This window comes from Coturnix japonica, chromosome 5 (genome assembly GCF_001577835.2).
Source record: "Coturnix japonica isolate 7356 chromosome 5, Coturnix japonica 2.1, whole genome shotgun sequence".
NCBI classification, from domain to species: Eukaryota; Metazoa; Chordata; class Aves; order Galliformes; family Phasianidae; genus Coturnix; species Coturnix japonica.
Genome location: NC_029520.1, coordinates 51,869,060 through 51,891,227, shown reverse-complemented (window position 1 = coordinate 51,891,227; position 22,168 = coordinate 51,869,060). Strand labels below are relative to the sequence as shown.

Sequence of the window (22,168 nt, the reverse complement as noted above, 5' to 3'; positions counted from 1 at the left end):
CTTCCAATACTTGAAGGGAGCATATAAACAGGAGGGGGTACAGCTGTTTATGAGGGTGGACACTGATAGGACAAGGGGGAATGGTTTGAAACTGAGACAGGGGAGGTTTAGGTTGGATCTTGGGAGGAAGTTTTTCCCCCAGAGGGTGGTGACGCACTGGAACAGGTTGCCCAAGGAGGCTGTGGATGCCCCATCCCTGCAGGCATTCAAGGCCAGGCTGGATGTGGCTCTGGGCAGCCTGGGCTGCTGGTTGGTGACCCTGCACACAGCAGGGGGTTGGCAGATGGCAGTAGGGGGACACTGAGACAGAATGGCATCTGACGTGGAAGTGCAGGCGGAGCAAAGGTGTGGAACTGATTTACTTCATGCAGAAAAAATCGCATGCACTGACATTCATTGATGCTTGCTGAATGTTTATGGAGACCAAAAAGTGGATGTGAGGACACTGAGGTGGTGGGTAGTGCATTTCAGCAGTGGCAACAGTGATGTGAAGGACAATCCTGATACTCAAGGTCAGGCTGGAGGGAGCTCTGAGAACCTGATGGAGCTGTGGGTGTTCTGGTTCATTGCAGGGGAGCTGAATTAGGTGAGGTTCCTTCCCACCTAATTGATTCTATGATTTTATAATTACATCAACATAATAATTTAATTTATTCTTAGATTAATCGTGTTTTAGAGACAGGACTACAGGGGGATTCTGGATCCCATTCTGCTGTGAGAAAAAATGACACCGGAATCACAGGGTCAATGATGGATTGCTGTTTCCCTATGCCAATGTGCCAAGTTATTTACTTAATCTGCGTATGATGGGAGATTCTATCCCAATTATATATCTGATGTTTGTCTTTAGATTTATTGTAACAGCTTGTTTAAACAAAGACAAACAAAACACTGTTACACTGTGATATATTGTTCCTGATAAATGGTATAACGTTCCTAATTCAGAACGTGGATACCAACTTTGAGTATGTTTTAATTCTCCTCTCTTAAGCTTTTGTTATGCAGAAATTCTTTACTCAGGGGTGGTGAGGCCCTGGCACTGCCCAGACCTATGGGTTCCCCATCCATGGAGGTGCCCAAGGCCTTGGATTTGCCCCAGTCCATGGTAGGGAATTAGAACTGGATGATCTTGGATGTTCCTTCCAACTGACGCCATTCCATGGCTCTATGATTCTATGATTCTATGACTGTTGTGGCTGTGGAGCTGCCGTCTGGTTTCCTGCAGGAAACAGTGAACATCCCTCCAGATTTTCCCTGAGCCCTGATAGCTTTGAGGTGAAATCAGAGTCATTTGCTATCAAAAATTCTTTGTTGATTTTAATCTACTGACCACATTATCCCATACTTTTTTCTAAAAGGTGACCATCCACTTAATCAAATCTGTGTTCCTTATGTCTCCTTAGGATATGTATAGCATGCACTAAAAAAACCCAATAAAATTAGTGATCTTTTCCGTTGAAAACACCTTCTGTAATATAAGATATGTATTCTTAAAATGTTGCAAAATGGATAAAAGTCTGACTCATCTGATTAAAATCAAGATGAAATTCTCTCACTGCCTACTCTTACTGTCTGTGGTTAAAAAGGGGGGCATGAATTGATAGATATTTGGAAATAGAAACAACAGGAAGGAAGATGCTTCATAATTCATAATTCAAAATCCTAGAATGGCCTGGGTTGAAAAGGCCCACGATGCTCATCCAGATTCAACCCCCTGCAATGTGCAGGGTCACCAACCACCAGACCAGGCTGCCCAGAGCCACGCAGAATAAGTATGAATTCTGCAGTGTAAAAACCTGCCTGCATTTCCAGGGATCTGCGTGCTCAGTGATGGAGACTGATGGGGAACAGAGAGTGCTACACCCTCCCCACTGTGTCTCTCACTATCCTTGGCTGGTCTCATGTGCTGCTGTGGTTTAGCAAAGCATCATCACATCTCCTAGTTTAGCAGCAAGAACAATAAAAGGAGTTTGTTGTTGGCATTCGAGCTGGACCAAAGCTTTATATTATCCTGTCCTGCAGGATTTGGGGCCTTTCATCTCCAGGCCATCTTGTACTCTGTGATATTTTTTTCTACTGCCATTGATGTGGCAAATGAAGCCACAAACACCTGCTTATTATTAAGAACATAATGATAATGGATATGGTTTTTAAAAAGTACACCTTTATCTTTCACAACTGCCACTGTCCAGCTGGCTGAGTCTCAACACTGTCCCTCCACTGTCCTCCTTGCTTTTCCCAAATGTGTTTTTGTGTGGGACTTAAACAGAAATCCATTGTTAATTAATGTTTATATTCAACATTTATCCTTAGTTTTATTGTTTGGGCTTGGTCTTCCCTTTTAGATTCCACTTTAGTATTGATTCAGTAAGGTACTTAGGGTTGTTTTGTAATAGTATGGCTATGAATTGACTACACTCTCGCATGTAAAATAAATGGTGGAGCAAAACCAGGCTTTTGTTTCAGATTTGTGCAGCAGTGTGTAATGTATTCAGCTGCCCTCACTTAAATATTATTTCTGAATTTTGCCCCAAGCTGAATTAATTCCCAAATAGAATATTTTTCAAAGTTTCCCATGTCGTGTCAGCAGCTCTTTAAATGCACATATTTTATATATGTGCATTAGTTTCTTGATTATGAAAAAGTGTTATTAAATATGTAATAAAATATTTATGCAGTATGACTTTAAAGCTAAGAATATTAGATCACAAGAGATTACTCTAATTGAAATAGTCTGCATGTGAAGCTGGAGTCTAATTGAAGCTGCCTAGCCTACTCAAAACTTAAACGAGTAATATATGGGTGACACCTGATCTGCATTACTCTTCAAATACAAGCAGTCGCAATATTATTAATTCTTTATTAAATGGAAAATCAAATAAGCCATTTCCATTCAGTGAACATTGCCATCTGCATGACTTGCTTATTTATAGAGTTTCTATAATGTGATTGGTAAATAAAATGAGCACATATGCAAGCGTGCATTAACAGGCACATATGTTGCATATCTTTTTTTACTATCAAGGTCAAAACTTGGTGAGATGCTTTAACAACTGCTTAGAATAAGCCCTTGAATTCATGCCTAGCTTTAAGCAATAGGAATGAAGGGAATAGCCTCGTGTTGCATTGGCGGGGGGGTGAGGTTGGATATTAGGAAAAATTTCTTCTCCAAAAGAGCAGTCAGGCACTGGCACAGGCTGCCCAAGGAGGTGGTTGAGTCACCATTCCTGGAGGTGCGCAAGAACCATTTATAAGTTGTACTAAGGTATAATATAGTTTAGTGGGGAAATATTGGTGGTAAGTGGATGGTTGGACTGCATGATCTTAGAGATCTTTTCCAACCTCAGACATTCTATGATTCTAAGTGCATTCCTAGTCCCATTGTGGTTTGACAGCACCCATTTATTTGGGTACATGCAGTTCAGACTGTGCATACCACATACTGGTGATGCACCAGCCAAAGCTTTCAAAGAGAGAAAAAACACAAAAACCTACACAAAATTGCCCATTCTCCGAGGAAACTCAATTTCTGAATCTTAATTAAAACAACAGCAAAAACAATCAAAAAAGGGCTCATAGTGCCTATCCTGGCCTCATGAGAGCCTTCCTGCACAGCTGGTCTTTGGACAGGGCTGCAGAAGGGGAGCACTGGTCATCATCATGAGTTTGGCCAGGGAAACAAATGCTTTAAAGTTTCCAGAAGATTTGATGGATGAAGTTTTCTGTCTGTTTTCATTACACATATGGGGACCTTTTCATCCATCAACATCAGAGTGCACCTGTTATCTCCAAAGAAGAGGCTCTGATTTACAGTGGCCTAAAATGTCTTGGACACATCAACCAACGCCAAGCCACCACTAGGATCAAAATCAGATTGCTGGCTCTATCCCTTCTTCCACTCCTTCATCACCAGCCACTTTATAGCCCTGCGTGCATCAGGATGGTGCCATTATTTGCTATTATTTAACCTGTAGATGTATTGTTAACATGGATGTCTGGGATGGGACTCACCTGTAAAAAAATGTGAATCCCTTTAAGCCATGGGCATTTTTGTTGTTCTCCCATCACCCAAAGGTGTGGTGAATTGCCTCCCCAGGGCAATTCTGTAACTGCTCTGGGAACGAGGAGAGCAACAGCCACAGAGATGTGCACCGGTGGACAAAGAAACCTTCTCCAACTACCTGGGACGTGTCTGCTTTAATCCACATTGAACAGACCTGTTTCAACTTCTGGATAATATATTCTGACAGTAAAACGTAGTTGTCAGGTTTTTTGGAATGAATATCTGCTCCAGCTGCCATCAAAAACTGTAAAGCAATGTAGCCTTTGAGCCAAAAAAGAAGGATAATGTTTTCATGAAAAAGAATACAAGGATGAAGGTTCCATAAAGATGAGTTACGGTCTCTGGTGACACCTGAAACGAACGAGCAGAGTGATAGCATTGTTAAAATGCGAGCGCACAACACACAAAATCACTTGGATCTGAAACAGGGCTCTGTATTTCCGCTGCAGAGCGCAACGAACAGAGCCCGGTGACAATGTTTCTATTAATACAAGAGGACTTCTAAGCAACAATCAGGGAGTTTTATCGGCTCACTGTCAAAGCAAAAAGCAATTGGAATGTGTGCTCCAAGGGCTCAAAACACATGGTTGATATTAGATTATGCAAGGGCTCAGGTGGAATAGGTCTATGCACTGAGGGGCATTTTGGAAATGTCTTTTGTAAGGTCTCCAGGCTTCTCAGTTCATTTTGAAAACAATATGTGGTGGCAGTTTTGGTGTAAGAATTCTTAAAAACGAAATCTTCCTCTGTTTTAATCAAAGGAAGAGTATTCCACTTTTTGCTCAGTCACATTCAAAAGTCTCTGAAATCCCAAGTTATACCTAAAGACTTGACATCTGGGGGAAATCTTCAGATGAATCACCAAAGGGGGGGACACAGAATCCAGTGATCTTACAATGTTATCCTGCAGGTACTGAATATAAGCCATGTAATCTGTCTCTTTGGTTCAAGAAAGAACCATCCTTAGCCATTTTCTGACAGATGTGCATCTAACTGGTGCTCCAAGACCTTCAGAGCATGTGAGAATATCCACCAGCTCATCCCATCACACTGTGACCCTTTACACCAAGAAGTTTCTTTTAGCACATAGCCCAAATCATCCTTGCAACATCAGGAAGCCATTTATTCTTGCTAAAATCTTCCCAGGAATAGAGAAGTCATAGAATTGCAGAACCATAGAATATCCTGAGTTAGAAGGGACCCACAAGGACTATTGAGACCAACCCCTGGCCCCACACAGCACCACCCAAACCCAAATCCTATGTCAGAGTCATGTCCCAACACAGTGATTTAGGTGGAAGCAATAAGCATTCAGTAGTTTCCAAAGGTATTCTGTTCACTAAGTGAGTGTTTTGGAAGAAACATGAAAATTGCCCTTCTCAAAAGCCTTCTTTAACACCTTTTTTTTCCCCCTTTACGAGCTTTTTTTGCTGATACGCTTCATGAAATACACGACTTTCACACTGATTAGGGTGCTACGTGTATCTGCATTATGGGAAAGCCTTACAAGAAGCACCTGTGTATAGCAGAGCTAAGATTTTGCTGCTATTAACTCCGGTAGCAATGCTGCAGATTTGCTCCTGACTGCTGATGTGATTCAAATGACCAAAGTCTGAGCAAAGCTGTGAGAGGGCACAAAGTCTTCCTTGGGCTGAGTTCTCTGCCTTTAGGGGGGAGCTGTGAACTGCTGGCCCTGCCTGAGGTGTGCTGAGCCAGCTGCTTCCTCTCCCCTCCTTGCAAATAACCACAGTAGAAATACAGGTGCATTGTAGGGCAGTTGCTGAGCTCATTGCTCCATAGTTTTGCTTTCAAAGAATGGACCGGATTTTGATTTATTACAGCTCTTTCTTTCAGCTGCAATGGCATCCCTCCTCTCCTGGCTGTGTAGGGAAGATATCTAAAAACTGCACTGATACAATGAGTCCTGCATGCTACCTAAAGCCAGCCAAGTAGCCCATAGTCTTCCTTCTCACACTGAACTAGCCTCTGTCCACGGGGAGAACACACTGCTCAGTCATGTGGCTGCCTGTGCCCCACCACTGCCTGCATGAGCAGGATCTGCTCTGCAGACTAAGGGATGGTTTCATTGTACACCCATTCAATCCAGCCAAAGCACCATTTCAGCAGTTACAAAAGATGTAGTTTCATCCATTGGCAGAATTTTTATCCCCAAGTCTTCTGTTAGACACAGTCCCATTTTTGTGTAACAGTCTGGCCACCTTTGATAAGCAGGGTGCTGGTACAGATCGTTTCTTGAGTGCAGCGGCAGGAATTGGGGTTAAATGCAGAGCCATTCCCAGCAGCACTGCTGCTGAACAAATAACCCAGCAGTGCAGTATTAGTAGACATCTCTGCAGAAGAGAGGTAGGAATTAACATCACCTCCATTTGCTGGCAGATAATGAAGGCAGACAGAAAATAAGTGACTTGCTAGAGATCACATGGTGGCAAACTTCTTGCACTTGTTTGGTGCTTTGTTTTTCAGGTCAGCGCCATAGCAAAAGCTTGCTCTTGGGCTGAGAACCTTGTTTTTCATCTTATCTGCTACGAGGGCAGGATCAGTGCAGCATAAGAAATTTCCCTTTTATTTGTGCTCAATCTAACCATCATCCCAAATCACAGTGACTTGGAAGACAGTGAGAAATAGGGTGGTGATAGGGGTATCAGATGAGTAAGTGCCACTGGTGGAGGCAGAGACCTTGCAGGGAAGACCCTCTGTCACCTCCCTCCAATTGGTCTCCGGGCACTTGAAAATGCCAAGCACAGATTTCACTCTTGTAAAGCTTTTGGAGATCACTGAGAAGAGAAATGTTGGTCTTTGCTCGAATATAAATATGAATTTCTAAATATAACCCCTACAGAGATTTTCATTCAGCATTTAGCAGTTAAATCGGGTTTTATGAAGCTCTCTTTTAAAATGGTAAATAAAAGAATTCATAACTATTTTTATAGGCTTAAAGAACGTGGATCAGAGATGTGGGATATGTGCATACCACATTAGCATGCTGTGGTATTCTTATCTTCTTGCTGTTTAAATATTTAGGTATTGTTTGCTTCTATACTTGCTGTAGGATATTGAATCATCTCTTCCACATTAACTTTTATGTAGCAGTATTCCTGAAGCACAGAAGGCTTTCATCTAAATATATATATATATATACATTGATAACTAAGCTTCTTTTCATAAGTTATATTAAATCAAAGGCATTTGGTGATAGCATTAATGATTGTGCCTAGCCCAGATTAGGTGAGAATTATAGCAAATCCTGCTATTCATATTGTCAAATGTGAGAATTTACTCACCCTTCTTCATATCTCCCTCTCAAAAACAACGAAGGAAAATAACAATTCCCAGGACTGTAATTTTCACTTCTACATGCCTGGAGGGGCTCAAGGCTGGGCTGGATGGGGCTCTGGGCAGACTGAGCTGTTGGGAGATGTCCCCGTCCATGGCAGGGGCAAGAATCAAATGGGTTATAGGGTCCCTTCCAACCACAACCATCCTCTGATTCAATGATACTGTTTTATAAATAAGCTAAAAACTACTTTGCAGCAGGTTTGTTATGGACCAATAGGTCACCTCCAAAGAGAGATGCCAGGGAGTCCCAAACCTTCTAACACATCAGTCTAAGATGTGTATAGAGGAAGGTCTGTGGCCTTCCCGTCAAGCTTGGTTGTTTTCATATCAGGGTATCTTAACTGCCCTTGTGCATGCTGATTTCTTTAGGGCTAGATTTCACATATTTCATTCAAAAACCATTGCACTTCATTTCGTTTTCACGGGAATGGCAGCCTGGGTTTGGGGTGGGGGGCAGGTTTGTTTGTTGAGGGACTAGATATCCAAATAAATAAATAATAATAACAACAACAATAGTAATTTTCAGTTAAAGCATGGTGTTTTATTATGTTTTCCTCATAGGACCTGTGACTGCACTAATGCACAGTGCTAATAGCCTCAGAGGGAGCCTTCCATGATGCATGGCCTCTCACCTAGGGGATACAAGCTCTGCACTAGAATGCAGTGTGTGGGCCACACACCCCAACATTCACATATCTGAATCAAATTGCTTGATTAAAATAAACACTGCATGCAGATGAGGGAGTCCCTCACTCAGGGTAAGAGCTGGGTCTTTGCTTGCATCGCAGAACAAGTCCCACATGCCAAGATAATGATCCGTCAGTCCCAAAGTTTGATCCAGTACTGGCTGCTCTTCATGGGAGCCACAGGCCCATGGGGTTGAGGTTTCCTTGGGGCAGCCCCTGAGGTGACAGCAGATGGGGTGCTTCATCTTCCAGGTCCTTCATTTGGGTCCCTGTCCCCTATCTTGATGCTCCTGTGCTGTTCTGGGCCTGTGGTGATAGACCCGCTGGGCCTGAAGGCAGCTGGGCAGGGTGGTGGTTGGTTGGGGTACCCTCATTGTCTTTCTCTTCTCCTCCAAAGGTTTGTAGATGAGCTTTTTACCACATAACCCAACAAAATATATGTGGTTTTTGTTTTTTTTTTCTTTTCCTGAATACCGCCAGTTTGTTTGGCACCTGACTTACTGAACTCAAACTGGCACTGAATAAAGATGTATTCTGCCCTGAAGTGCTTATAGTGTTGGAAATCAGTGTCTGCTTTTTCTTTGCTAGCAGGGAGCGATGATGAAGTATTAAATTTGATGCACCAATTTGACCGCAGATGGGTGAACTGGCAGAAGGTTACAAGTGTGAGGGGAGGAGGTGAAGCCATTTTCTGGGAGTTTTTTTTCTCTGCTGCAGCACGCCTTGAGCAGCTCTGATCACAGGAGTAGTGCAGAATTGTCTCAGCTCAGCCCAGGGGGCTGCTACATGCGCCAGTCAAGCTTATCTAATTAGACCCGTATATTACATTCCCATCCAGCAAATGCTCCCCCACTGCTGCAGTGCAGTCTGCAAGGCTGCTGCTCTTCCACTTGAATGCTCACCATCCCAGTGCAGGCTGTGCTGTGGGATTCCCTCCAGCAGGACACAGGCAGGCAAGCAAGGCTACTCACCTCTCCATTGGCCATGGCAGGACGAGGTTATCATTTCAATGGCACCATTGGCTTATGCAGGAGTGGAACAGATATATTTTGACCTGGGTACCTGAAGTCTTCACTTTCATCTGGTTGAGCCAGAGTGCAAGGTCACCTTCAGGGACCACATAATTTCCTTTAAACCTGTGAGTCACCAAGGTCACAAAGAAGTCCTATTATATGCTACAAATTTGCTTTCACTGATGGCATCACTGAGAAGCTGCTCCAAAACTGTGCTGCTCTGGGGGCTATGTACCTCCTCAGAACTGCAGCTGGAGTTTTTCATAGTCTATTTAAGCCATCAAGATGTCATATGTCTTGTTTTGATGCTGAATGTTTTTTGCTAACCAGTGTCAACCCGAGACTCTTTAAAGGCAAACAGTGCTCTGTAAATGACTTCTCACCAGCTACCTCTGTCAGGGCATATCTCTGCAGATGCAGTAATTTCTACCTCTCCTTGTTCAGTCTTATTTGATTTTGGAGGCTTCTCTGTCTACCTGTTTGTCTTCCTCAGCAACACTTACACATGGTAAAAACTGCCAGCTTCTTTTAGCTGCTCTGCCCTGAAAAACAAGTCCTGCCCACCAGGAATCAGTGGTTACTCTGAACAAGCAAGTCCTCAGTGAATCACCAGGAGAATTACATGGATACATCTACCAGAGCTCCCATGCCATGGTATGTTGAAAACTTTAAGTCCAGTGTGAAAAAACCCCTCAACATCAAAGGCTTTGATTACTCCCAGGTAGTTGTAGTAGTAATCTTCTGCTAACTTTTCAGAGCTCCAAGGTTGAGATGTAGCAAGGAGCCCATACTACCCACTCATGACACAGGATCCTGAAATATTACTGGTGTAGCATGGAGATCACAGTCCTTCCCCTGGCCCTCCCCATTTCATTCACACTGCAGGAAAAGTATGCTTCCTAAAATCCCAAATCTATGAAGAATGCACAAGTCACTAAGCAGAAAGCAAGAACACGATGCTTTCACAAAAGGAAAGAAAACATCAACATGGTTTGTTGTGCTATTAAGAAGCTACCTGGAGCGGTTGCTTTCAAACACTGATACTTTTAGTCTAATATGTTCAGTATTTGGGAAAGAGCTCCCTGATGGTCCCATCTTCTCCTTCAGCTGTAGCTGCAATATTGCAGATGGTGCTGCAAACAAGAACATGGTTTGCTCTCCTTGGATCATTAAGGTAGCTTAGATCAAGAAAGACATGATTAATCCTTACAGCAGCAGTTTTGGGTCTTTGTCTTGCTAACACTTCTGAAGTTGTTGGAGTAGGGCTAGCCCCTGTAATACACTTCAGTATGCAGTTTTTTACAGGTACTAGGTCCTAAGTTCAATGGTGTCTCATTCTTTCTCTGCTATCTCTCATTTATCAATTCAGATAACACATATTTGGGAAGGCTCCTACGTCACGTTTCATGGTAGATAGCACTGAGTTTCATCCCTGGCAATGGAATGAGATAGGCATTCTAATGACCTTCATTACATACTAATTTTCTTTATGTGAAACAGATATGGCATTTAAACCTCTCACTTACTTCTGTCTTGGTTGCTTTTTACAGTTCTTCCTATGACCTGTCAGCACAAAGGTGCTTTCTGTGTCAATTACAACTACTTTTCTTTCTTTTTCCCACCTGCCCTCAAACCCCAGTGTTTGGAAATGGAGTTTTAAGACTTTCAACTGCCTAACCTGAGTATATATTTCAACTTAGTTAAGAAAGTTAATCAGAAAAGAGAGTTTCCCCATTGTGGAAAATATTCTGATCAGAAATGATCTTTGAGGTCCTTTCCAACCCAAGCCATTCTAAATCCTAATGAAGGTCTATTTATTAATTCGGATACTCAGGCTTGGAAATCTCCTCACTTTAAGTACAAACACAAAGATGTTTTTATTTTAATTTCACTTCTGCAAATTAACATAGTCATGTAGTTTTCAAAATTAAGAACTCAAAGGATTAAACCCAACTGGCAAGCATGGCTTGGAAATCATTTTGTGTCCCAAATATTAAGATTACTAAATGCAGATGAAAGAGGCAATTCCAGAAGAAATTTCTGTTCCTTTACAACTAAAGAAGATAAGCCTTAACTATATGTGCATGCAAAAATGTAATATGATTTATTTTCCAACAGGCAAAACTACTGTATATTGCTCTAGGTCACAGAGCAATGTGACTGGAGTATAAATAAAACTCCAGGGGCTCACATGCAGATGATGGCTGTAATTATTGATTAATTCTGCTTTAGAAAGCCTGAAAACAAGTCCGTCTTGGAATGGACCACATCATTATGCTTCTCTCATTGCGGGAAACTAAAATGTCTCTCTTGTTAGAAGTGCCTGAGGTTTTCAGACTTACCAAGGGATAAATGTCATATCTGGCAGGGGGGGGGAGGAAGGAAATTAATACCTTCAAATTTTTTGGAAAGAATTTCAATAAAGATTAAACTAGGCTGTTGAAAAAAAAATAAAAATCATAAGTAGGTTTCCTAACCTGAACACAGGTAGGAGGCTCTTGTGGTGTTTAGAGGAATGCGGGTGCATTTTCCATGCTGCCTTGTTAAAGAGATTGCTAGTTCATCCATGTATATTAATAACATCCAGAAGCAAGTACCCGACTGAGTTTAGCACAATGCAGACATTGAGCCCCAGCTGGTCCCTGCCCCGTAGACTCTGCAGTATACGATCAATGTGAGAGATGTGGCTTTTTTAAAGTGCTTTCCACTCCAAATTTAACCATTTCACCATTGTGAAGACTGTTCTACAGGAGATCACATTACCTCCTTTGACTCAATGGATCAGGTTGCCCAAGGAGATTGTAGATGCCCCATCTCTGGAGGCATTCAAGGCAAGGCTGGACCTAGCTCTGGGCAGCCTGGTCTGCTGGTTGGTGACGCTGTAGTAACTACTTGTTACTAAAGGTGGAAGACGGCACCTACTAAGGAAATATCACTGGGTGCCTGTATTGCTGACTTAAGAGAGCAGAACCAGTCAGCATGAAAGCACAAGTGGAGAAGCTACAAAAGAAAGCCCAAACTGGTCAGACGGCAGGATATTCCCTTGTAAAGGACACGAGCTGCCATGCAACCTGGTGTCTGAATTGTACAGTAGGGCTTTCTTTATCAAATAGATTAGAAAATGCCCATAACTTCATTAACCCTGTGATGAAAAGAATTTAAAAAGACAGTGATGGCCCCAGTGCTGTGGGACAGGACAGGCTTGAGTGGATAGTGACCTCAGCATGGACTCACCCAACCTGATAATCTTCATTACTTCTGCAGTTACCTTGCTAGAAATATCTGAGGTAGGCTGGGTTCATACACCTGTTTATATTGATGTATCCTTAGATTTCCATAAACATTTGGTACTGTCTGACCTCCAGATCAATAGAACAGTACACAATCAGCATGGCAGTTATTAGTGAACTGAAGCCTTTCTAGCAGTCAGGAAGTTATTATCTCACTAATACCTCTAAAATTACATCTTGACCATGTTAATATTTGAATCAATAACCCCAGATCCTTACTAATTAAAATAGCAGGTGACATTAATTAGGAGACCAGTAAATTACCAATAGATCAGAGCATTAATGGGTAGCTCTTGTAAAGGTGGTTAAAAAAAGGTAACTACAGACAGTAAGCAACTGAACACAGCCTAATAAATACTCAAACATTGAGGAAAAAAGAATGTATGCCATCCTTTCAGATCGGGTATTTGTTGAATTTCTGTGGAGGAGTTGTTTTCGTTATTCCAATAGCTAGAAAATAAATAAGGCAGATTTAGATACGCAGCACAGCTTTTAAGCAGCAAGGTGATTAATCCTGGGACTGTTTCATTTTGCATTCCCCTTCACTGTAAATTTCTAAAATAAAACTAAAGCCTTATGTGAGTAACACACTGCTTTTCAATAGGAAATAAAGCAGTGTAGACCCACTGGCTTTATTCATGAAGACAAAGAGTTGCAATGATTTCTGTTATTCCTTCTAGGTGTAGCCTAGTGTTAATAGCACAGAGACACATATCAGAGTGTATCAGAGTGCTGCGAGATAAGAATCTATCTGCACTGGAGGCATCCTCACACAGAAGAAGCCATTTAATTGCTTACATAGGCTCAGTAATAGTGCAGTATGTGTGGTGTGTTTGCACTTCTTGAGCCTCCTCTCAGGAACTGCCAGTGCAGAATTTGATATAAACTCCCCAGGGAATATAAACTTCCCCTGTTGACATTATCCAAAGTACAGTGAGCCTTGGAGAAGAACTTTGTGAAACCCAGAAAATGGGTGTGTTCTCCTGTTAGGCACAATATGGAAGAAATATGAACCTGTTGGGATGCAAGATACACTTAGAATAAGTTCATCATCTTCTTGACCTTGTTTATTCTTTTATCTGCACACAAGAATATACAGAATACAAAGAAAACTCCCTAGAGAAAATTCAGACCAACCATTTACCCCTGGAATGCATTTTACAGGAGGGAGCTATAATGTCTCTACCTCCTTCATGATTGACAAAACACGATCTTCAATGTGTCACTCATAAAAATACTCTTTTTTGCTTTCTAAAGAAAGCTGTAGCACAGGTTTGTGCTCAGCCTTAGAACACGAACAATATATAATTGACCCATTCTGCCAGTGGCAGGAGCAATGTGCTCCTAGTACTGCACTGCTTCATTTCTTGGTCTCCCAGAGATGGGCTCTGTGCTCCCGCACTGCTGGCACACAAGGCAAGGATGGAGCACCCCATCCAGCCATCTGTCAGCCTTCATTTCTGCTTGGCCTCATCTTCACAAGCAGATGCTGGGCTCATCTGATCCCTACATGGCTGCAGTGCCCACATGCTCCATACCTTGCATATGCTGTTGGCTGACATTTCCTCTCCAGCTCTTCACAGGACAGTGGGATCATTATTTCTGTCCTTGTCCGAAGACATCCTATGTAACAGATTGACTCATCAGCATGTAGCACAGCACTCTGAAGGGTGGCTTCCCAGGATCTGGATAAAAACCACAGGGATTGAGGAAATGTCAGGCTTTGTATGTGTTTTGGAGTGATGTGTGAGCACTTACAGACTGTAAATCCCTGTTTTGCATGGCCCCAGTTCTTAATCTGATGGAAAGTATTAAGAAGTATCAATTCCTTGAGGCTGGATGCATTACGATGAGGGACAAGATTTAGTGAGCATGGTGGTGATGGGTTGATAGCTGGACTAGATGATCTTAGTGGTCTTTTCCAAACAGAATGATTCTACGGTGCATCTGCTCAGTGGTTGTCTGCTTGGTGCTGCTGCATGGTAACTGCTGGTGACCTGCCAGCAGCTTCCTCCCCTCCTGCTGAATGAAGATCAGTAGAGCTACTGCCCCACCAAACACTGCTGGAGATGGCTCCCAAAATGCCTGTTTCTAAGCTGTAGGTCCTGTCACAGCTAGAGCCTACTTTCACAAAAAGCAAAGTGACAAAGCAAGTCTTACAAGGTCAAGGCACAAGTGAATCCCTTCAGTGCACCAGAGGTGGCACCACTGCTGCTTTCTATATTCTTACAGCAGGGCTGGTTTCCAGGTGCTACTGTGATGTGGTACCAGGCTCCAGCACGCTGCTATTATGCTTATTCTTTTCACATCCACAGTTTTTTCATCTCTCCTGTAGTTGAAGGTCTTTTCTTGCATTATCAATGGCATATTCTAATAATACCTGATGAGGAGTGCACACAATGAACTGCTTTTCCTTTTTTTTTGTAGACATTCTTTTTGGCTATTATTAGCTGTTATCATTCAGATACTCAGACATGTGCCTGGATCTACCTTGGGATATAAGCCTCTGAAGAAAATACCACTGAAGTCAAAAGGAAGCATTGTAGTACATCAGCATAAGCTTTGGAACACACATCTAGTCCCAGTTTATTAATGTTGCTAATGACCTGTCTTTACCTCTTCCCAACTTTTCTTCTCTTTTCTCACTGTATGTTGAGATTGTAAGAAATACAGGACAAAAGTAGTATTTTTCTGCTCTTCTTAGACGAACAAAAGCAAAATGGGACCGTGATCACTAATAACAATCATCATCTGCTACAGGAGTTTGCAAAGGTTGATTTCCCATAGGATTATTCCAGTCACATACAACCATGGCCATCCATGGTCTTGTATCCCCTGTGACAGTCATAATGACCAGAACAAGCAGCATGATGACAAGTCTGAAACAGGTCAATGCCGATCAGGCTGTTCACATCTCCTTCTCCAGCTGCTTGTTCCTAGATAAAACATGTGAGACTAGTAGGAATTTTAACATAGGTAGATACTACACACTAAGCACTACAGCTGTCCAATGCTATGCACATTATGTAGAACTATGAATGCTGCTCTGAAAGTAACACCTCCTATTTTATTGCTGTGATCCAAACAGAGGCAGATGGTGGTGGAACAGCAATAGGAGTTGAACCTTCCCACCAGTATTCCATGACATGTTGTTGCTGTGTGACTGATGGCAGCAGAGGGGCACTCTGACAGAAGTGTGTCTGAATTTGCCAACCAACACTTGCTGCGGAGATGCTGCTGACTCTGAGGAATACATAGAATCACCAAGGCTGGAAAATACCTCCAAGACCATTTAGTCCCACCAATCTGCCTACCATGAATATTTCTCATATCCCTTAGTATCACATCTAAAAGTTTCTTGAACACTTCCAGGGACAGTGACCCCAACACACCCTGGGTTGCCCATTCCAGCACCTGACCACTCTTTCAGAGGGGAAATATTTCCTAATATCCAACCTAAAATTCCCCTGATGCAGCTTGAGGCCATTCCCTCTAATCCTGTCACTACTGAGGAGACACAGAGTAGCCCTGTGCTCAGACCCAGAGCATGAACCCCACTCCTTCCGTGGCTGGATGTTTTATATTTCCTCATTTATCACTTAATCTCTTGAGAAGAATGCAATCGCAGTGTGGCCACAGCTATTTGCAAATTCGAGCTGAATTCAGCAAACAGCTTCAGCCATGCAAAACATGAACATGAATCCCGGATGTGAGAACGTAGCTCAGTTTGTCACTGCTACGATTAAATATTTTCATTATTTTACAGTTTTTGTTCTATCATTCTGGCATAATTCATTACACAGCAGAAGAGTTCCTCCTTCATACCCCAGCAGATAGTAATGTGAAAAAATCCATTCCTGCCAGGTTTGAGTTTCTTTCTTCAAATTATTCCCATTTGTCTCTAGTAAGGGAGCATGGAAAGGGCTTGTCTTACCCTGAGCAAGATGCACAAGCTTTTCCTGTTGCATTTGGTGTCTCATACAGGCACAGACATAGAGACGGGAATCTAAAGCAAGGAGATTATTATCTATATTCAGATATTTGAGTGACAAAGATCTGGTTTCATCCCACCCCCAGGCTGGTACCCTTCTCCAAGCATTAAATAAGTGCAGGTTTTAGGAAACATTATGTGCACTGAAGAGCGAGGTTGTTTCTGAAGACCCCAATGCTGACCCTAGACTGCCCACATTATTGACTGCAGAGAAGATTCATCACATCCTTGGTGCTTCCCTGACTTCTGAGAGGCTTTTCTGCCTGGTTAACCCATCCTTCATTAGAAGCCACTTGTTTCACAGACAAGCCTTGTACGAACAGTAAAAGCCCCATGAGACCCGTGGCATACACCCAGGCTGCTGGTTTAATTTTTACCTGCCAAGCAGGAGAATAGACAGATAAATATTTGCACACTGAAAATTCTCTTGCACTGAACTGTTTCAGGAATTCAGAGCTCAGGAGAGGACCACTGCCTGCAGAGTCAATGTTCTTCAGCTCTTAACAGGGCATTAAACTGTAGCCAGCAATTGTCAGCAATCAATGTAAGAGGAAGACAGAGGGGCACAGAGAGCAGGGGTTGCAGAGAGCCTTCTGCTGTACTTACCTTCTGCTCAAGCACATCCATTCCTATTAATGGTCCTCTACACATCTTTGTCTTCAGGGTAGAAGGAAATCACTTACAGATGTCTGACAGAAAACCTCTCCTTCCCTTTGAACCAGAGTCAGAACAGAAAACATTAACGTGATTCAGATTAGTAATTAACCTAAAGTTAACATTAGAGGCATTGGGTTTGGAGTAGAAAATATTCTCCAAGTGAAAGATCCAGGCAAAGGTCATCCATCAACTCCATCTGGTATAAAGCCTTAAGTTCACTGTGAATTTGTGCAAGAGGAAGCTAGCAGATCTCAGCCTGCCTTACCAATAATCTCCAATCTTACCAATTTCAAAGAACAAGTACAGGAACCACTCCATGAGTGCTCATGCAGCCAGGAGGCTCCTAGGATAGAGAGGGTTGATTTTCTTCCTCAGAGCTCTGGAGTCAGAAGGCACATTCTCACCTGAGCCTCTGCTTCTCTCTGAATCATAGACACATACAGGTTCAAAAGACCTCCATGATCACCAAGTCCAACCCCAGCCCACCCCCACCATGCCCACTGACCCTCAGTGCCACATCTCCACAGTTCTTGAACACCTCCTGCGACAATGACTCCAACACCTTCTTGGTTCTAAAGCCTGACTGCTGTTCCAGAGAAAAGACTTCTAATATCCAACCCGACCCTCCCCTGGCACTACTTGAGGCTATTCCCTCTCATCCTATTTCTGTTACCTGGTTTCAGAAGGTAACTCACCCTCACCTCCCATCAGGGAGCTGCAGAGAGCAATGAGGTCTCCCCTGAGCCTCCCCTTCTCCACACTGACCCACCCCAGCTCCCTCAGCTGCTCCCCATCAGACTGATTCCAGAAAGACTCAGGATCCTGAGTTTTAAAGCAAAATTTTCTTTTTTTCAAAGGTTTGAACCCTTAGTCAGCAGCAGAAGAAAGCCACAGTCATGCTGGACATGATGCAAGGTCATACTCCTAGTGTGATTGCATGCACAACACTTCTCAGCCTGCTCTACAAAGCAGGAGATCCTGCAGGTCAGAGCTTTTGTCCACTCAGTTGAGCGGAAAGTTTTAAGTAAAATAAGAGACCAGCACCTCAGATAGCTTAAGAGAATCACTGTATATGACAAAGGGCTACATATATTCCATTTGTGCTTTAGATCACTGTAAATATGCATGCAAGATAAAGGAAGTGCTGTCATGGCTCCATGTACAAGGGCTGCAGGGCACACCAGCTCACTCGTTCCCCTTAAATTCTCTCATTTTAGCAGCTATTTAAGCCCAGGAGGAGTCTACGTGGGACTGATGAAGAAAAAATTAAAACACTTGAAAATGCTATTTTGAGGTTTACAGAACTTGAATAAATGAGCAAATTAACTATTCAATTATCCATGGCATTTTGAGTATCTTATCATTCAGCTCACTCCTTCCTCTCTGCTATGACAGCATCCCCTGGTAGGAGCTGAGCCATCTATCAGAAGGATGCTGGAAGCTGTCCCCTCCAGCCTGTGTTAGCCAGGCACTTTGAAGAGCAGCAGCTATATGAAGGTCACTCTTTGTTTGACTTGTCTTCACAGCTCCATAGCTCAGGGTTGCTTTACTGTCTGTTTTACTACTTCCCAATGTCTACTCTATTTTCTTCATTGTGATCTATAGGCTGGAAAGAAATAAGAACTCATCTTTGTTTGTATTAATGTTGAGTACAAGTAAGTGTGTTATGCCAAAGGGTTATTACCTTATGGTTATGGTGAGCTACAAGTCTCTTCATGCTCCATTTTCTAAGATGCTTTTACCTCTAAAGATCTCCTGATCCTCTATTAAACTCTATTCCTATCAAGGACTATTTTCTGAAGACATACGTTACTAAAGTACCACTATCAAACACATGATTCATCTGATCAAAAGCAGATGCCTACCTATTTGCATATATGGTATGAAATATATATATATATATACATCCATATCACACCTTTTGATCTACATTTCCCTTAGAGATGGTAGACTGAGGAATCCCATTAGAAAACGTTTTTCATTCCAATGCAGACTCTGGAAGTGAAAGAACACCTTCAATGTGCTTTCTCTCCACTAAGGGGAGAATTGAGGCTGACTGGCTCAAATAGGATCTTCTGCACCAAAATGAAGTGACACAGATCCTACAGAAGGCAGCAGAAGGTTCTGGACTGGTGGCATTTCTGTCCAAAGCAGCTGGCATGCAGTGGGCACCATGGAATACCACACAGACAAAACGCTGTGGCTCCAAGAGGCACAGAGCACAACCTCTATCAACAGGCTGACCCTCTAAAAACTTTAATATAAGAGGTGAGATTTCCCCCAAATTGTTATCCAGTCATGTTTGTTTCATGCTGAGTTTAAACAAACCACAACTGAGGCTGTGAAATTGTTAATTGAATGAACCTTGGTTCTTGAATATTCCGGTTGCTCATAATGCTACATGAATACCATTGTGAAATTTACATGCCTTCCTATTAGCAATATTTTGTCCTTAAGGAAAACTTATCACCTAATATTTCTTTCACAAAGGCAGGTCTGTGCTATTGTTCCCATTTAATAAATGAGCAAACAAGGCTTAGAGAAGAGCACCACTTCCTCAGCAAATCCAAGGAGAAGACCCAGATTCCACCCAAGTTTTCTGTTATTATGGAACCTCACTTGAGGCTCAGTATCAACAGCAGTCATTTGCAGAGCACATAACAGTGGTTTGGTCCTTACCCACTTAGATGGGGCATAAGTAGAAATGTTAAAGATACTTCTTGATGTTAATGGGATGTTCCTGTGCTTTACAGTTTTAGTTTGCTCTGATAATGAGCTGCCTGCAGTGCTTCTGAAGGAAGGGTGAGGGAACTGGGCTTCTTTAGCTTGGAGAAGAGAAGGCTGTAGGAAGACCTCACTGTGGCCTTCCAATACTTGAAGGGAGCATAAAGCAGGAAATGGAATGGCTGTTTGTGAGGGTGGGCAGTGATAGGACAAGGGAGAATGGTTTGAAATTGAGACAGGGGAGGTTTAGGTTGGATCTTAGGAGGAAGTTTTTCCCCCAGAGGGTGGTGACGCACTGGAACAGGTTGCCCAAGGAGGCTGTGGATGCCCCATCCCTGCAGGCATTCAAGGCCAGGCTGGATGTGGCTCTGGGCAGCCTGGGCTGCTGGTTGGTGACCCTGAACACAGCAGGGGGTTGGAGCTGGATGAGCATCGTGGTCCTTTTCAACCCAGGCCATTCTATGATTCTATGATTCTCTAACTTCTATTTGATTGTGCAAGGGCTGTTGGTGAGGTACAGTCTATGACGTATCTTTCTGATGGTGGAAGCTAGGTAGATTTCAGTTTCTCCCTGGGTCACTTCTAGGAGACTCCCCCTATCCTTGCAGCCCATGGCAACCCTGAGGTGGGTGTACAGGGGTATCATGCTGCTTCTGTTGTGGGTGAAGTGCAGGTGTGAGAGCTCTATTTAATTCGAGAAAAGTAGAAAGCAATCCCAGGTAGCCTACTGTTCTTTTGAGTTCCACATCTTCTGGGCTCCAGCTTGATCCTTCAGTTTTCCCAGTGCTGTTGTGCTGTCTTTAGCGTGAGCTGCAAGGCTGGTTGCAAAATGGCCTGTAATCATCACTGGGATCAAACTTCTCTTCCAGGCAGGCACACAGGGGATGCAAGGCAGCTCTCTGTCACTGAGTAAATCAGCTGCTGCAGGTGCCACTGATGAGCTCCTGGTATTAAGAAAATACCTTAGGAATAGGTACTGCAGAAGGTCTATGGGAGCCGATAGCTCCACCAGTCATGTTTAAACCTCAGAGCTTTAGCAAGCTGTATGATGGTTCCCTGTGTTCAAAATGAGCCCCGACGTCCTTGCTCCACTAACATCGACTCTAATTAGCTCATTCGTTTTCCAAGTGTTTGCACAGGGGATGATTGAGGACTGAAGATAAGTAATTTTATGAATATTGCTATGAATAGTAAATGCTGCTCCTATTAGAACGGGTAGTTAATAAAAAATGTTTATTTCTCATTTTATGTTCCTGCTCTGCTTTCAAAAAAAGCAGTGAACAACAATTAGACAAACTAAGATTACTGTCAAAATGGGAAAACACTGCTTGATCTACCACCAATAATGCCACAGTATATTAGATATTGTATTAATGAATCCAATTGTTCAAGTGAAAATAGGATCAAAAGCTATAAAATAACATTCCAGTTTATTTTTTGGTAGGGTGATTTACCTACTGAAAACAGGGGAAAGAGCTTTGAAATACACCTAAAGAACTTTGTTAGTTCAGCTGATATACTTACAGCAAAAGATGAGGACAAAAATGGATCAGTGAGTAATTAAAATCGCAGCACTATCGTTCCCAATCAAAAGCATCTCTTGAGCTTGTACAGAAGCCACGCATATAGGAGGCAATCACTGCTCTCAGATATCCTAAGACATGCTCAATTCTCACTTCTTGTTTGTTTGCAAGTAATTTCACACCACGGACCTCAAACAGACATTTAAGATTATCTTCATTTGCAAGGAATTCTGTATTTAAAAGCCAGAATTGCACATGTTATGAGCTCTTGAGATTTAAAACATTCTGATCTATAAAATGTTGCCAAAGGAGAGGGCAAGAGAGGCAAACAGCAAGGCAGATTTTGTATCTGAGAGCCACAGACAAAAATAATGTATTTAAATTGGTATTTTATTTCCCGAGAGCCAGTTCCAAAGATCGTTAGTGTGAAAATAAAAGATAATTGAGGATATCACTGGACTACAGCAGTGAACACTAAATACTGACCTTAGAGCAGACATCGTAAGATGTTAGCTCAGGGGAGCTGGTAAAGAGAGAGAGTTTTATTTCTAATGTCTGGGTCTCAAGCTGCAGTGCACATTATCAAAGCATTCAGCTGAAGTACTCATGGGTAGTGGATAACCTCAGAAAAAAGTTTTGGTTGCAATATAGTTCCTAGTGAAAAAGGCTTTACCTTGACTTCAGAGGGACATGTTGATGGATGTTTAATGCTGAAGAGCACTCTGCTTTGGTAAGGAGCTGTTGGTGTGCATTAGCAGACAGAATACCGGTACAAGAGGCACAAACATGAGTGTAATGGAGCACATTGAGTTCCTGGAATGAGTCCAGAGGGCCACTAAGATGATCAGAGGACTGGAGCACCTC

General features: G+C 42.6%; 1 long non-coding RNA gene across 2 annotated transcripts in view; it reads right to left on the bottom strand.

The window, feature by feature from the left end:
- LOC107315473 overlaps positions 1 to 22,168 on the bottom strand; it is a 103,965-nt gene that overhangs the window by 5,856 nt on the left and 75,941 nt on the right. Inside the window, exons 5-7 of one of the 2 annotated variants that reach the window (XR_004307274.1) lie at positions 17,007 to 17,111; positions 16,344 to 16,415; positions 13,948 to 14,094 (exon numbers count right to left, since the gene is read on the bottom strand). This is a non-coding gene — a long non-coding RNA (uncharacterized LOC107315473). Of the gene's footprint in view, positions 1 to 10,218; positions 14,095 to 16,343; positions 16,416 to 17,006; positions 17,112 to 22,168 lie in introns of those variants that run through there. The other variant, XR_001555923.2, reaches the window with a different exon arrangement.